Here is a 17,554-nt window from a genome sequence, read left to right on the forward strand (position 1 = left end):
CTGCTCGTTTTCATTCTCCGTGGAGTGAGCCTTACCACTGCACGCCAAAAAGAGTCCCCTGACATGGACAATATTAAGACTTTCATGACCAGTGACCAAGTTCTTGCACGATATCGAGAGATGCATATTTTATTTGCTGGTGCTGCTAGAGTTAAACGGACTGACCTTTTCTGGCAACTAGGCTGAGTGATTTTGATTTTTTTTTCTTATTTCGGAGGCAGGGTTGATCACATTTTACATACAGAATAAGAAGAAACAGACGTGTTTATATATATAGTGTATGAAAAGACTGCAGATCTTGTTGGGAGAGAGCGAAGCAAGATCTGACGATCTCATCTCGATGGTTGCCCTGCGATTCTGTACAAATTATTTGATGGTATCATGTACATAGAACTCATTCCTACGGTGGCCGCCACTGCGCTCACCTGTGGAGAACTCTTCGAAAACATAAAACAGAAATAAAACAGTTGTATGACAATCACGGACAAGTGCAACTTTTTCTATGGATTAAGACTTCAACATTATATTTTGCATGTGATAAATTCGTGCACTATTCCACAGAGACTGCTGCCCCCAAACTGCACGCAGAGATTTAAAAGTTCCCCATACTCTCTACGCCACTCACTTCTCATACGCTTGGCTTTTTCTACTCTAATGTGAAAAGCTACGAAAAGGAGGTGGAGCAAAGGGTGTGGTGATCTTAAAACAACAGCAAACAACAGCAACATTAGAATCAAGCAACTCAGTCCTGGAACCTGGACAGACACAATGGACAATCAATCACTTCGAGGTGCAGTCTGTATGATGCTGTATTTTTATTGTGCTTATAAGTGAATATGAGCAGAACCGACCCACCGAACAGAGTGCTATTTGCTTCGTGCAAATCGATCAATATGTTTAGATAGATGTGTACCATATTTTTCTGTGAGTTTTTTGCTATTTCATAAAATGTGCCAAGATAGGAGTACAAGGGAAGTTATTTAAGAGTCCATGTGGGTATATACTTCCGTCTTTTTCGAGATTGAAACAACTTGTTGATTTTCTTATTATCCTTTTTTATAATAAATACTGATCAGGGATGGGCATGGATGAATATGTGCCCAATGAAATTACGTCCATTCCTGTCGAAAATGTAGACGGGGAATCAAATAAAAACGAGCTTCTTATTTTTCTCCAAACAGGCAGAATCCAAAGAAAAACCTCGTCTTCAATTTCCGTTTGTGTAGAAATGTAAATAAAACAGAGAATATCAAAGCACTCGGAGAGTGTTAAGCTTAATTTGTTTGAAATAATATTAACAGTGTGATTTTTTTCCATAACGTAACGATTGTGCAAAGCGTGAGATTTTGTTTGTTTTTCTTTTTAACAGAAGTGTTTTCGATAACGAGACATATTCGTGACCAAATATGCAGACATGCCTAAACGAACGTGAAAGTAGCATTCAATAACTTAAGCACCTTTGTAGAGGCTCTTAAAGAGCCGGTAAATGCGACCAAATTGATTTATATTTTGTTGACTTTTTTGATAACCCTTCTTCTGCAACATTTTCCAATGACGGCACTTTGAAGGCAATTACCTCTGCCAAGAATACCACAGCCTAGAGCATGAATGTTTTTCTTGTATGTTGTTGAGACCTTGCTTAATTTCAACAGGTTTGACAAGTGCTCACTTGTGAATACTACTCCATTAGCGATGTCCCTTTCGGCATTAATCTAGCCCTTGCCATCTTTGCAGACGACTCCATCTAATGACGAAGTATGAAATTCTTCTTGATTTGTTGCAACTTCCTATTTCGCACAGGGCATGTGTAAGTAATACTAGGATGAATTTATGTGAAGGGTCATGAGTAAGAACCGAACCTTCAATCCTTGAAGATCTTGAATCATTAACCACCAGAGGGCGCTCTATCTGTTCATGTCGGTCACTGCAGCTTGTTGAGCGAGACTTGACAGAAGTAATACACATCACCCACAGCACCGCAGCAGCACAAATCTGTCTTGCAAAAAACATCAGCCAAATACGTCACTTGGGAAGGAATCGTTAACTGATGGATTTTGATAGAGTCTGGCAGGGTACTGAAAAATGAAGTCATTCTCCACTCAGCATTCATTCTACCTTCGGGATGAAACTGAAGTTTAAGTGACTGATATTTAGTGGTGTTCAGAAGTTAACTCGACATCGAAACCATGTTTAATGTACCTAGCAAACTCATATTAGTTACAGACCCAGAGGGACACCTGTGTCTGGTCAGGAAATACCTTCCGAATCGTACATATGAGTTTAACATCGACTTCCCCTCCCCCTTTCTTTCTACCTTTCTGTTATCTATATCCCTCCCTCTTTCTATCCTTCATTCTGTCAATCTCTAGTTCATTCTGTATGTCTTTCCTTCATTCTGTATCTCTCATACTTACTCTACATTGATAACTTACAATATCGAAAATTGCTGAAATAGTCATGGCACCCGCAGTTTCTCCCTTACCAACCAATTCAATGATGAATGATGATTTGCCAATTGTCGTAAAAATATGGCTATTTTGGTATCCCTGTTAAGTTTGAAATGAAAATACCAAAGCACTGTCTTTGAGATGTGAAATTAGTCATGCAAGGCATTTTTGTTTTAAAAGAAGTGAACGGAAGAATAATTCTAGTCACTATATTGCACATGAAAAATGTTAGAATTTTCAGTCGTGCACAATGTCCACCTGAGGAAAATCAAAAACATGCTTGCCTTTCTCACTAAAATGACAATTGGCAATTACTTTTAGGCCTATTTTTGTATTGGAAAATAAACGATGTTTGTTGTTTGTTTTGTTCTTGTGGTCTTTGTTATGTTCTGTGCTTTTATCTTGTCCGGCGTTCATGTTTCAATACTGGACGATATTATGTCACAACTTTTGATGGAGAGAATTGTATAGATTTTTTTTTTAACATTATGGAATGATTGTCATGCTTACTGGGTAACACGGACACAATTACAAGTTGGAAGTCTGCCTAAACTTACCCAATGGTGCGAACATGCACGTGATACGATCCCACCTACCTTGCGAGTGCCACGTAATGATTAATCAAAACATCAAATTTCACTTGCAAGCTCTCAACACTCATGTAGTCTTCATGTTATTTATTTTTGTATCATGATGTTTGTTAACGCCATGCAGGGTATATTTGCGAGCAATCACGAACAATCGTACGCCTATTAGTCCTATCGAACCTTGAGCTACAGTAGCTGAATCATGACAAAGCCAAGAAATCAACATATTTATATGAAAGACAAGTCATCAATTCCCAATCAGCTTTTTTTTTCCTCGCTTTCTTCTAAAGATGTCCATCATCTTACCCTCTGTCAATCTGACCGTTGTGTGCCACTCAGCTTATACCCATCGGATGGGATACCCCAACACTTTTCTGTGTTGTTAGTGACACAAATTTATGAGTAGGCATCTTTGCTGTACGTTCTTTTCTTATTACATTTGATGTGATTCTTTGTTACGAAACAAACCGTAATAGTTCGTCCCCAAAACATAGTATTGCTCTTCAAGCTCTAGCCTATAGGGTAAGAACATGATGAGTAGGCGTATGGATGTTCTTGGTTGCTTGTCTTCTCAATTGACAAAATGTACAGTGAATATGTTCTTTACGAATTGTGGACTTTTAGAAGAAACTATTTCGCAGATTTTGTACCGTAGGAAAGCGATGTGTAGCAGAGAGAATGTTTTACGTGTAGTTTATTGAAATGGTGTTCCGCATGTCATTCAGTTCCATATTTTACAACGTTTTTGGGTGAATCAGAGACGTTTTCACCCATTTCTCTCTTTTCGTTTTCTTTCGTTTGTGAAACGATTTCGAAAAGATATTTAAATTGTGTGCTCAGTAATGATAACATCGTAATACCGTCGGAATGGGTTCATATACTGTTCGGTCACACGAACTGAGAAATGCGAAGTTACCTACGTGATATAAATAAGTTTTTCTGTACAAGTAACGCCATTCGGTTAAAGCGCCTTGAGGAGAAGCCGTGGTGACTAGTATACCTTGTGTTAATGAATGTTTGATATATCACAAATTTTATATCGTACAAGTTGGACAATCATGAAAAGCACTGTAGCAATCATTTGTATAGTGGGAATCAAATTTCCATGTTCATTTGGACAACTCTAATCGATTCAGACTGTGTTTACGTTTTCGAGATATTGTGTATTGATAAGTTTTTAAGAGCGACTTGTGCCAAGTGTTTTGTGTTTTGCAGTATTCAGATGTTAGAAAAAGGGTGAGACAATCCGATGTTTTGTACAAAAGAAAGCAACGTTTAAGTTTCCTTCAAGTAAGTGCAAATAAAGAAAACGGGTTATTTGAAGGTCAAACACCTAGCTCCGCTTGTATTTCATTGTGTTATTGACGCTTTCAGATCATTTGCAGTCTTTGCCATGGTTACCATGGTTACTTGATATTGTTGGGTAACAAGTTTCGAATTAAAACAGAAAAAAAATATGCTCACAGACCCGACGAGGACGCTATATTCCTCCATGGTACAGCACGTCACCATGGTAATACGTATCTATTTTTAATATGAATAACACGTACTGCAGTAGAGACACAACGGACATAATTGGCTAGATCATACAGCTATTGTGAAATTCCTTCTTTTTCGTTGTTGCTGTTGTTTTTTTTTTCAAACACAATAATCCTCGAAGATGTGCGCTTTCGGAAATATTTCGTGCTTTCTATCCTTTTCTTATTTTTAAGTAGCAACCTACAGACCTATCAAAAGTCTGTTGTCATTTGCGAAGACTTAGACATCCACCTAATCAGTATTCTCATCTGAAGTAGAATTGTGACGTCATCATTTCGCTGATACCTTGGAGCCTACGCTAATGTAGGCCTGAAGGAATCAGTGAAATGTATTTTAGTCTGTGTTCCGTTATTCCAATTGCGCTTTCATACAGATTTCTTTTCCTTTTTTTTTCACCTGTCTACTTTAAAGTGTCATGGACTGTTATCTTAAACTTAAACCATAAATTTCTGAAAGAAACTGATGTTCTTTACCTTGCATTTGTTTATTGTATCTTATCATTCACACTTGAATTGAATATTTCCGGGGGAAAAGAAAGAAAGAAAGGTATTTTGTTTCATAAAGTGAGCTTGTTTCGTATCATGCGTTGTGTCAAACAGAACCGATCTAGTCTGTACGGTTATTTACACTTTTCTGTAGATTTATATGATTTGAAACCTATCTGCGGAGAGATATGTCAAATAAAGAGACCAACATGGAACATAATATTTATGTCTACATGGAAGTTTTTAGCTTTTTATGTTCGAAGAGTCTAATTAAGGCGAGAGTTTTGGGGCTCAACCTGACGAGGTCGATGTTGGATTGTTAAAGATTCAGTGTTTCGCTGATTTAGCGTATGCCAGCTTTCCATAGAAGAGAAGTCGTGTAGAGAAATTAAAGAAACAGGAGGATATAATTTGATCAAATTCTGATGATTATTGGGAAAGATATGATTTCTTGCAGTTGTGATCCCTTAAACACAAATTGGCAATTCTGTGGTTTCACATGCGAGCTCATCCCACACTGAGAATTTGATTCGTGATATGAAATTATTTTTATTTTCCAATCAAGTAAATGTCTAATCAAACATGCACCCTTAGTTTAATCATTGGAAGTATTTTCTTCACAACCCCTGCATGCAAAAGAATATCCCGACATCCATAAGGAAGAAGAAAAAAACCAAAACAAACAGATTTTGTCGAATTTTATGCACAGGGCTAATAGATGGTGAGCTCTCACGCTATATCATGGGGTTTATGATTGATCATAACTAAGAATTATATCTCCCCCCCCCCCCCCCCCTTTGATCAGAATGTGCTCAAACCATCACTCCGTTCTAATCCGCTTATTCTTCTGCGTCTATTCACGCAAAACCCGTAGGGTGGACTTTCTCTTTAATACCGCTGAGAAGCACTACGTGAAAACACACACACACACATACACACACATGCGCACATACAAAACTTTGCACATTCGAATGAACATGCGTACATAATAACATGCTATCTATTGGTGGTAGTCCTGGGAGTCGACGAATTCACATCGCCACTATCTTGTTCTGACGTCACAAATATGGAACAGAAACGAATGACGCAGCAGTGTCCGCCTTATGAGCCGATCCGATTTTTTTTTTCGCTACCATCTCTTCGTGTCTTAAACGGAGTAGCTCGTGGCATCCTCTGGCATTAGATGATGCATACAAATCAACACTGCGAACAAGATACAAAACAATTTCTCTTCTGTTGTGGAAAACTACCCAAAATCTCTACTGAGCCTTTGATTTTAATCCGGAGAAAGTCTGTTTAGTTTTCCTTGAACAAAACGCAGAAAATATACACAGAAACCCATTGCTTAAAGGGATAGTACAGTATTGGTGGAGATGAAAATTGGGCTTTTAAGTTTTTGCAAGATACCAAGAAAACACTTATGAAATAGTACAGAGCATACCGTTTTAAGAGGAATTCAAAGTTTATTTGTTAAAAATCGGGTTTGGAATGACTGAAACATCCAAAAACAAAGTAAAATAAAGCGATCGTAATAAAAGTGTGGGTCCCACACTTTATTAGAATCGCGCTGTTTCGATATTTCAGCCATTTCAAAACCAATTTTCATCAATTAAATGTTGAATTCCTCATAGAACTACATGTTCTTTCATATTTCATAAGAGGTTTCTTATTATCTCACCAAAAAAACGTCAGAAACCTGAAATTAGGTCTCAACCAAAACTATACGATCCCTTTAAGAAGTATCTTAATCTCAATAACATTATTCAGATATTTCACCTGGCACTCACAAAGTAAGCGCCATGATAATCCTGATATGTATATATGTGGTATATATACACACATTATATATATATGTATATACATATATATATATATATATATATATATATATATAGAGAGAGAGAGAGAGAGAGAGAGAGAGAGAGAGAGAGAGGGCGTACCAGTGTTTTGATGCCTTGTCTGCTACCGGCGGTTTCACGCAGTCGCGATCTTATAATTACGCTCTGCTTTACAGCATTGAGCACTTTTCAATCCTCAACAAACTATATATTTCCGACGGATATATACCCAACGGATATATTGATTGATATATATATATATATATATATATATATATATATATATATATCGTCGCTGGGGTGACAAGACCTTGTATCTGCAATTTTGGTGAAGATGACTTTTTAGAATCAATGATCAAATAATGGGATAAGTGATGTCCTGTCCAAATCTCAAGTGTCTTACTTCAAAAATGAAGCCACCACAGCATGTCAAAGGAAAGGCTTTCCTATCTGCTAATAGTGCTTTGGCCGCCATGTTTTTTGGCTCTCCTGAACATCTGACATTTTGCAGATATGAGGTCTTGTAGCCCTAGCGACGATATATATATACATAAATATATATCGCTACCTGGTTCGTCTCCCACACAGTTTTTTCTTTTTCTTTCGAAATCAGATTGACAACAACACGACACATGGGCACATTATTGGAGATATCAGCGTCCGTAAAGTCAGCTGCCCAAAGAAGATCGCAGAGGGCGCCCTTCTCTCTGTTTCTCATCATTCAGTATGCAAGCCTAGGGTACATCGTACATTGTACTTTATCAGGCTACTAGTATAACAACTTCTTTCTGTATCTTATAAGGCAGGATGTTGCATTTACGGCAGCAATGAAAAACCAGCAACGATAAATAACGATTGAGTCTGACGTTTCCACTGAACAGCTCGACTCCGAAGGATCTGAGAGGCGTGATAGACCGACTACAAGATCTGTCTCTATGTTAGGCTCTTCCTTCTCTCTTTTATTATCATTATTCAACTCAATTCAATTCAATTCAATTCAATTCAATAGTTTATTTATTTCCATAATCAAAAAAGAAAAAAGAGAACATGATTCAAAGCGGTACAAGTTGTCGATTTGTCTTTCATTCGTCTGATAAGGACATTTTTTTTTTTTCAAATACGATATAAAGTATAATCTTATGCACAAATGTTGTCATAAAAAAGAAACAATGCACTTTGGCATGGCAACAAAAATTGTAAATAATCATAACGATGGAAAACAGTGTTCCACTAAAAAGCCAAGCTTGTAAGACGTGGAATACTGGAACAAAACAACAACAGCACCAATTTGTTATACCAATAAGATATATTCATATTCTCCTCTCTCCCTCCCTCTCCATCTCTCCCTCACTCTCTCTCTCTCTAACTCCCTCTCTCACACACACATGTGCAAAGACGCACCTTATCATCTTTAACATGTCCGAGGCTCTCTTGTCTTGTGTGTTTACAAGCTTTGTTTGGCGAAGAGAAGGTCACAATTGGTCATCGACGAATAATTCCGGGTCAATGATATATCCCGAGTCATTCTCTGACCCCCAGGCGGAAGTCGTCGCATCTCCAATATCCCATGAATCCTTGCTCGAATGGGCGTTACCGTCGTCCTCGATCCACCCAAGTTTCGCCTCATTATCACACATGAGATGTAAATCGGCGTTGGAATGTAAATTTACTGGCGTAGAGGGCGCCACTTCGTTGCCTTTCTTCCCGTGACTATAAAGTTAAGCAATGAAATGAAAATTATAATACATTGTAAAACAAAGCGAAATATGAAATTCCGGTAAGTTCGTAAAAAAACAAACACAACAACATACGACTGCAGAACGAGAAGTCAACATTACTCATTCCTCGTTTAAATAATGATTTGATGCTCTCTCTTCATCTCCTGACCATAACGTCATTTTCACTTTGATAACAAAAACAGTACATATTAGTTCATCTAGTCAGCGTTCACTTATTCATTCATCAACAAATTTATGTATGTAATAATTGTCTTTTGATACATTAACTGTAGATATACATGCACACCTTCGCGAAAAACAAAAACAAAAACAAAGCAAAAAAAAAATACCAAGACGTTCTGGAACGTATTATTCATGCATACTCTGGGCTACCGGGCAACTACGAACAAAGTGACCAATACTGGTGCAAGAGAATGATATTTTAGTGTCCGAGTAATCCTCGTATCGTGTGGTATCGTGGAATACAACTTATATTGAAATAAAAGCACTACTTACTGACTTATGATGACGGCTGATATTATAAGCAGGATGATCAAAAACAGGGCCGAGAGACTTGCTGCTAACACCACTGTGACGAAAGAGAACACCATTTATTGATAAAACATATTAAGAGTAACGAGCGGTGACGAGCGGGTAACCGAAGACAAAGAGAGAACAGAATACTGGATTCACAATGAAAAAGATGATAGTGACAGACTAAACTAAAGCAAACAAAGTGAAAGTTGTCTAAGTTTCATGAGTATCGAAAATAAATTAAGAAAATGTATCAGTTCCCTTGTTTTCCCCGAAGCTTTAATTATTAGTGGATGACCAGACACGAAATTAACAATATTCCTATTTCAGTAATTTCTTAACATACTTTGCGGTCATTACTGTCCCCTATTACTGTTTCACTTGCGTAACACACCTCTTTTTTTTTTCTTTTCTAGCTTCGTAAAACATTTGCTCTGGCGCACAACTATACTGTAGAATAGATGTGCATAAATACAGTACAATAATATGAATAAGGAGTAGCTCTTTAACTTTGGTAATGCATGAAAGCAGGGACCCCTTCCATACATTAAGTAGATCATACCTGCTGTTATATTCGTCATGGAATATTGAAGCCGACTGATTGATATTCTTATAAAAGAGGAAAAGTGATGATAAGTGAGATTATACAGATAAAGTAAGGTTTTACCAATGACAAAGTAAAGACATTTTTGATGGTCTGAATTACTGAAAAGAGATACAAACAAACTAACTGAAATGAGAGGAAGAAGGACAGAAACAGAAATTAGAAGGTCTGGTGGAAGCAAACCAACATTGGCATGTTCATTATCGAGGATAGTAATATCGATAATTTCTAAAATAGCAGTCATTGATAAGTTTTATTGGGCATGTTGAACTGTTTTTCATTGCGATATCTTGCTTCGCTAAATCACATTTCAGTGCGCTTTCAAGAAGAGGACATTAAACGCGAACTTAATCTTTCTGCTTACCTGTATTATTTGTTGCCACATCTGAAAACAAAAATGAAGAATAAAAAATGTTTGATATATTCGGGAAAACAATGACCCGAAATAACAAATACTTTGACTAACTGTACATGACATGATCTGAAATAAAGTGACACGTTATGATTGCAAGTCATTTCATTCCCATTACTTTTGAACATTTTGCACTTTTGACATAGTCTGTACATGTATTCTGTATGTCATCTCAGTCTACAGAGAAATTTGACGGCTTTGTAATAATCAAGCGACTGCAATTCCTTCCGTCATGTTTATAGTAAGGCGCAATGCTTTATATGGCAGTGACGCAAAACGAATCTGAAATGTTTTGTTTCATATTTTCCTTTCATTTTGTTGTGGTAAGTAAATACTGGTTTCTGTCATTTTGCTGTAGCTTATGATAATTTCATCTTACTCATATCTGAACTACTTACGTTAGGTCTCGATTTCGCTTAATGTGGTTGGTTCAGTTCAATAAACAGAAACTTGATTCAATATATTACAAAGCGTTGCATAATTTCAAACAAACTACAGACCTCGAAGGCATGCCTTACTTTCAGTTTCAGTACAGTGACGGCCCCTATACCCCTCCAGGCAGAGACATGTGTATTCGGCGACTCCATCGTGACACGTTCCTCCATTATGGCACGGACTGCTATCACATTCATCAATCTCTGATCCGTGGACAAAAATAGATAAACGAACATGATTATCAACAAAGATAGCAACGTGAAAGGACGGTCAATATCACCGTAGGACAAAAAACAACAACACAACAACAACATTGTCTCACAATATCTTTTCACTAATAGCAATCGACATGTCAGTTAGTTCCAAAAATGCTTTCCATCATGCACATTGAAATACATGTCAATGTTTGTAATTTCATTATCATCCCGATACTTAATCATCGAAATTTTGGCTTTTGTCGAAATTTTCACTTTTGTCTAAAATTCAACAATGTGTGGAAAGTTTGTCAATACTTTTGATATACAGACAACACGCAGCCCACTTAATGGGCAGCGTCACCTCGTCTAGCTCCTCGTTGCAATCGACGAGAAAGCCAATGTAAACAGACAGGATGTGAAAATAAGTACAAAAAAACCCTGGTTACAAAGTGTCAATGTTGACTCTTTTCTGGCATAATCATGCATACGAGAATTGATATCACTTGTCTAGAAGGAGACATGTCATTCTTATGCGCATTATTATTTCAACCTTCATTTCCTGAAAATATTAACTGACTTGGAAAAGAGTGAAAGACATACCGAAATGTACATCATAGATTCTCAGTTTGGAACAGTACTACTATACAATTGCCCAGCGATGCATCATCAATACACCTACCCTCTTCACACTCAACTCCTTGAAAACCTGGTAGGCAGGTGCAGTTGAAGAAATCAATGCTGTCTGAACAGGTTCCATTGTTTTTACAAGGGTTACTGGCACATTCGTTGATTTCTGAGAAATAAAGGGAAATTCTATCATAGGTTGAAATGTACGAACAAAACTATCCATAATATAAGCGCCAATTATAATTCTAAATAGAGTCTTCGGTGTGATTATTGCTCTTTAAGAGAACGTTTCACACATCATTGCCAGGTACCAATTCTTAATCCCTTGAAGACGAGCAGATTTTCCTGTAACACGCACTTCCCTTAGACACTAGCCCAAGTATGCTAGGGACTAGTTTTCAGAGGGTTAAACTTGGAGCAAAACGGAACAAGGTAGGTAATATGTGGTTATCGTAACACGCACGCACCCGTCGTGTCGCGACCTAGAACCTCAATTTATCTAAGAGTCCAAGGATCTGTCCAACATGCCACTGTGCTGGTGCTCCCAAATGGGAAGTCTAGACAAATTCTGGCTAATTAGTTTAAAGTTGAAGTTTTTGAAAATGCAACTTTATATTCTGTACTCAACACCGTATATGATGTTGCTTTTTCCATTCATCTCCCTTATCATGGTTGTGCATGGTATCCTTGACAGTTTCAGAAATGGTCACATCAAGCCCAATTTTAGTCCTAATCTTGATCTTTTATCCATGATTTCGTCCCCCCTGAAGCCTGGTGAAAATGCGCAGATGTAAGAGTCTATGTAATCATTACATGTTCCCCGCTTACATGGTTGCATGAGGAAAAACTATCATATCTGCCTTTTTTTTTAACAGGACATAAAAATTGCATTGTCTTACGTGTTCATTCTTACAGATCTAAGTTCATTATACAACCAAGAAAGGATGAAATCCCAATTACGTTCTTTCTGCAGATTCATGCACTGGGTACTTTGATATTCTTACCGAACTCGCAATTGATTCCTTGATATCCCACGAGACACCCACAGGTGTAATAGTTTATGCCTTCTGCACAGGTCCCGTCGTTTTGACACGGATTGCTAAAACATTCGTCAATCTCTGAAAAAGGTGAGGGGGGGGGGGGGGAGTTTTACGTTTCATTTACATTTTCTTACTCACAATGCACAACAGAGTAATTAAAAAGAGAGTTTTCATTTCAGTTGGGAGACACTTATCATACAATGTGTTCCTTAATGTTACCTAATTTACGATACAATCCTTCGAAACTGAGTTAAAAAAAAAAGATCGGAGAATGTAATGCAACAGGATTGATACTTCCTGCTTCCTGTCTTAAATTGTGTGACACTGACTCTATCTTCTCTTGATTTATTGTGGTAGTTTATAGATATTGTAACAGGTTTCAACTTAAAGGTACAATATTGCACAAGCCTCTTCAAGGATCACGTCGGGTCTTAGCCATTGTCAAATATGAAATAACACCGCTTCAGTTTCTCTGTTTTTGCATTTGTTTCTATGAGGGTCAGGAAGGTGCACATCCAACAATAGTTGTTTATAAACACACACACACACACACACACACACACATACACATACACAAACAAGACAACATCATCAAAGGGGTTTTTTCGAGAAATTTGAGTATGTACTCTACTGAAACAGGTGATTCGGTGCATTTTACCAAAATGTTATATAAATTATGTCATGGAGTCGAATCTCACCGTTTTCACAGTTCGTTCCTTCATAACCATCTGAGCAGATACACTGATAGCCGCTGATGAGTTCACCACAGGTACCTCCATTTTGACAAGGGTTGCTCACACATTCAATAATATCTGAAAAATCAAGAAAGACACACATGTAGTAAAACTAGTGTAAGGTCACATAACGTTTGCTCTAATAACAATATCTCCAAAATCAAGAAAGGCACACATGTAGTAAAACTAGTGTAAGGTCATATAACGTTTGCTCTAATAACAATATCTAAGCTGCATGTCACTATGTATCTCAGGAGTGACTTAAGACAAACAAAGTTATTTCAGGGCAAAACTATTGAAATCATATGCACCTGCAAACACCACTGGATGTAGACCATTTGTATCATCTTCAAAAGAATCTTTTTAGATATCTCGCTGTCTTTTCATACATTAATTTTGGTGTGCATTTAAAAACTGTCGTCCATTCTAAAGTCGTCAAAAATCAAAATCAGATAATTATTCTTCCTATGATGAGTTTCTATCAATGAAATCGAAAATAAATGTGAACAGTTAGATGCCTTTGTATTTGAACCAAAAAGCAAAATGCATCCACGTGGTCATTTGTATTAGAACGTGAAGGGTCTCTGTCACTCCAGCGTTTTGTTATGGGGTTGTTGTTTAGAATATATCATTAGTTATATCGTGCATTATAAGATGGATATTTTCCGTCCTGAGATCTCATACCCCCTTCTTACCAATTTCGCAATGTACCCCTTTGTATCCAAATGGACAAGTGCAATTGTAGTAGCCAATATAATCGTTACAGGTAGCTCCATGATGACAGGGGATGCTCGCACATTCGTTGATTTCTAAGAATTTTTTTTTAAGAAAGAAAAATAAGAAGAAATACTCTTTAGCGAATGAATCATGATTTCTGAGCTCATTTCTATCACGTTTGATGTTACTGTTCCATGTTCTTTTGGTTTCAACGTGAAATATACAGGGATGTCTGTTAATAGTCAACTGTGTAGGAAACCATACGCTCTGATAAGTCAAAATATCAATTCTAGTTATGTAAGTTCCTGTTCATTTGTATCATACCTATTCAGTGGTGACACTAAAGCCATAATTTCTTTCTTTTTCAGCATAATATCTTCAATAGAGCACAATTTGTCCTTTGCCATGTTTTGTGCATTCCGATTTCCTGTAAAGTACACCTAGACTGTATCACAGCAGCCGATGTGTGTGGAAAACCACCATCTAGATTTTAGTACATTATATTTCATTTATTACAATGTTGTCCCTTTCGCAATCTGTCCCACTGTAGACAACCACGCAGCTACAGGAATGGAACGGGATGTAATCATGGCATGTGGCTTTATTTTCGTAAGGCATGTAAAATGTTAACTTACCGTGTTCACAATTTGTTCCGTCAAAACCAGGTTGGCAAGTGCAGTTATAAGAAGCTATAAACTCGACGCACGTTGCACCATTCTGACATGGATTACTCGCACATTCATCAATATCTGATGGAAAAACAAACTTGGATTTGATCTTTTTTGTCTCTTTTTTTTAAGTCTTATTTTTTTCTTTTCATTCAGCAAGGAAATACAGTTTGATCATCAATAAGAAAAACAAAACGAAACAAAAGAAAAACATAGTGTGTACCAAGTAAATCACAGCGTATAGGATGATACAGCAACCTTCAATGCGAAATCAAAGATCGAACCTCCATTTTGAAAGTAACCATAATTTCCCCCTTCCCTTTTGTCTCTCTATTGTATCTCTCTGGTAATGTGCAGAAAAAATTTTAAAACTTTCAAATCTGGCATCTCTGGGGATTTTTTCCCCTGAAATCTACAAACATGTACAAAATACACACAAACATTTTTCAAAACTTAGTACATTTTCATTTTGATCAATATTATTTATTATCAGCAGCATTCATCGTTTGCGCTCATGCATGTTTTAGTAGAAAATTTAAAACTACACCATACGGGGTTTTTGTTCCACTCGCCTTGCTATTCGAGTTCGTGCGAATTATCATTGCCCATTTCAGGAATGATAACAAGATATTCATTAAGTTGCTTATTTCGATATAATCCACATTGATACATCTAATATTCGATATAAAACTTTTTTTTCGGCGGGGTGTCTTACCATATTCGCAATGCGTCCCTTCGAAACCAGGTGTGCAGCTGCAATTGTAAAAGTCAACGTACTCGCTGCAAGTCGCTCCGTTATCGCACGGATTACTGGCACATTTATCGATGTCTGTGAAGACAACGTAAAGACAAATAATGACTTCATAATATGCATTTTGGTTAAGTTTGAAAATGAATAATACACGTGTTGGACTAATATGACCTCCAAAGTAAAAACACACAACGAACAAACAAACGAACACACAAACAAACAAACATGATGCACATAATGATGCCTCCATGAATATAATTATAAACAGAATTGGGATAGTCTATACATGAGAAATGTGATTCGTTATCAGAATTTGTGATTTATTACAGCTTTTTTTTTTTGAATGATGCTACCGATCATTGGAGATACCAAAATTAATATTTACCACTTTCACAGTTGACGCCTTCGAAGCCAGACGCACAGTCGCAGGCATAGGTATTGATTGCATCTATGCAGGTTCCTCCATTAAGGCAAGGGTCGCTGATGCATTCGTCGAATTCTGTAAAATATTATATCCACTCCTTTATGACGAGTTATGCCCGTATCAAAATTAAACAAAGACTTTCTTGCGTAGTACCTAGCTCGCTGTGAAGGGCCTAAATCACTGCTCCCGAATTCTGGATATCAGCTGACAGAGTATTGCGTATTTGTAAAACTGAATAACGTTTCTATGACTGGATGTCAAATTTTAGACATCATTGTTATTGCAGATACGTCATGATCATCATGACTGCGAAGTATTAATCTACTATCAGTATAAGCATCTTTTGTCTGGCAAGATGTACCTGTGGTGAACAGTCGGCATATTTAAAATACAAAATGTATTGCAAAAATGAATATTCAATATCAAACAGTTTACATCCCAAAGTAAGTTTGTATACACAATTGACTTTTTTAAGAGACGCGTTTTTCCGTTCATTATTACTCATCCAGCTAAAAGAGAAATAAGGCTCAAATATCTTCATACCTATTGCACAACTTTCTCCGTAGAATCCTGGAGAACAGGTGCAGTTGTAGTGGTTAATGCCGTCAATACACGTAGCGCCATTGTAACAAGGATCGCTATCACACTCGTTCACATCTGGAAGTTCAATGAAACGAAAAGAGTGCACAACAAAGTTATCATGGATCACAGCTGTAAATATACGAAGTGTCGGTGCAAACTACGTCACTATGTGTTCGTGACAATCCTGTAAATGGCTACGAACCACACATGGACTGTTATGGTGTGAGACAGAGCTACAGTCTGAGTAATGATTCCAGGAGCTATTACAATTAGGGACAACACTTGCTGAATAAATTGCTACAAACACTTCCCTAAAATGACTCCGGTGACGGACCCCTGATTCTTCATGATGTTTTACACAAGCACATCGCAATCATTTTCCTTACATTTCTTTACAACCATTGTACATACCACTTTCGCAGTTCATTCCTTCGAAGCCAGGGGTACAAACACAGCCATAAGAACCGATAGCGTCTACGCATGTTCCTCCATTCAGGCACGGGTCGCTGGCACATTCGTTTATTTCTACAAAATAAGACGTGGTGTTGGATATGTGCAGAGTTTGACTAAATGACATAAGAGTCCCGTATTAAGAATCTGGTGGGTATAGATACAAGACTCTCTTGGTTCATCTCATCCCACTCTATATCAGCTTTCTGAAACTCAGGCGAAGGAGGACGGCAGAGAACATATGTAACTAGAAATGTCGCTAAGGCGACTGGTATGCCTCCGCCATAATGCATGATTCTAATAGGTCTATAGTACATGTAGACAACGTATGATTACATTTTCACAAAATTGGCAAAATATTAAAATGACAAGTTTGTCACAGTATGTGTTGAATGTTCACCTTCCTTGACCTACATTTGTAGGTTTAATTGGATGAATAGGAGACCATGTATTTGGGGATTTAAGGACTTTAACTTGACTTTGACCCATTCATAAGTTTATAATGCATTGAGTAATTTTCAAGGTGTGCAGAAAAAGAGCAATTTCTGTATTGAAAAGTTCATTGTTACCATTTTCATCTGGCCTTTGACCCTAAAATTCATGGGATAATCACTGTCAGGCACAACATGCATAAATATGTAGTAAGTTTCAAGATAACTTGAGCCACTTATGAGATATGGAGGAAAAAGTTAGTTCAGCACTTTCACTTGATCTTTGACCTTTTGACCTTTGAGGCAAACAAAAAAAAAGACGAAAAAAGAAAGT

This window comes from Diadema antillarum, unplaced genomic scaffold, assembly GCF_040938485.1.
Source record: "Diadema antillarum isolate AM-2024a unplaced genomic scaffold, OU_Dant_1.0 scf00000128, whole genome shotgun sequence".
Classification (NCBI taxonomy): domain Eukaryota; kingdom Metazoa; phylum Echinodermata; class Echinoidea; order Diadematoida; family Diadematidae; genus Diadema; species Diadema antillarum.